Genomic DNA, 781 nt, shown 5'->3' with positions numbered 1-781 from the left:
ATACCCTTCAGACTTTCTTAACATGTATGTATATGTGTGTATATATGTGTGTGTGTGTGTATCATCATCATCATCATCATCATCATCTTTGTCTTCATCATCATTTAATGTCCGTTTTCCATACTGGCATGGGTTAGATGGTATAATCTATATTCACTTAATAGCAGGAAAGAAAATGGAGAGTTGAAAGTTAATGATTATTTATTAATAAAATGATACTTCATACTTCCTGCAGCTGTTTCAATTATGCTTATTAAATAAATTACAAATTTATGGTTTAAATTTGTATTTATACCATCACAATATCATCAGAGAAAAAAATATACAATAAAAGATTACATGTTGACCTAACAGCACCATCTGAGTGGGATCACTGCCAGAGCAGCAGTCTCGCTTCCGTGCCTGTGGCACGTAAAAAGTACCATTTGAGCAAGATCGTTTCCAGCTTCACCTTACTGGCAATTGTGCCGATGGCATGTGAACAAAACATTGGACTGACTCCTGTGCAGGTGGCATGTAAAAAAACACCATTTGAGCGTGGCCGTTGCCAGTACCACCGGACTGGCCCTCGTGCCGGTGGCATGTAAAAAGCACCCACTACACTCTCAGAGTGGTTGGCATTAGGAAGGGCATCCAGCTGTAGAAACTCTTCCAGATCAGACTGGAGTCTGGTGTAACCATCTGGTTCACCAGTCCCCAGTCAAATCGTCCAACCCATGCTAGCATGGAAAGTGGACGTTAAATGATGATGATGATATATGTATATATATATATACATATA

This window comes from Octopus bimaculoides, chromosome 1, assembly GCF_001194135.2.
Source record: "Octopus bimaculoides isolate UCB-OBI-ISO-001 chromosome 1, ASM119413v2, whole genome shotgun sequence".
NCBI lineage: Eukaryota > Metazoa > Mollusca > Cephalopoda > Octopoda > Octopodidae > Octopus > Octopus bimaculoides.
This window is presented reverse-complemented; position numbering follows the sequence as displayed.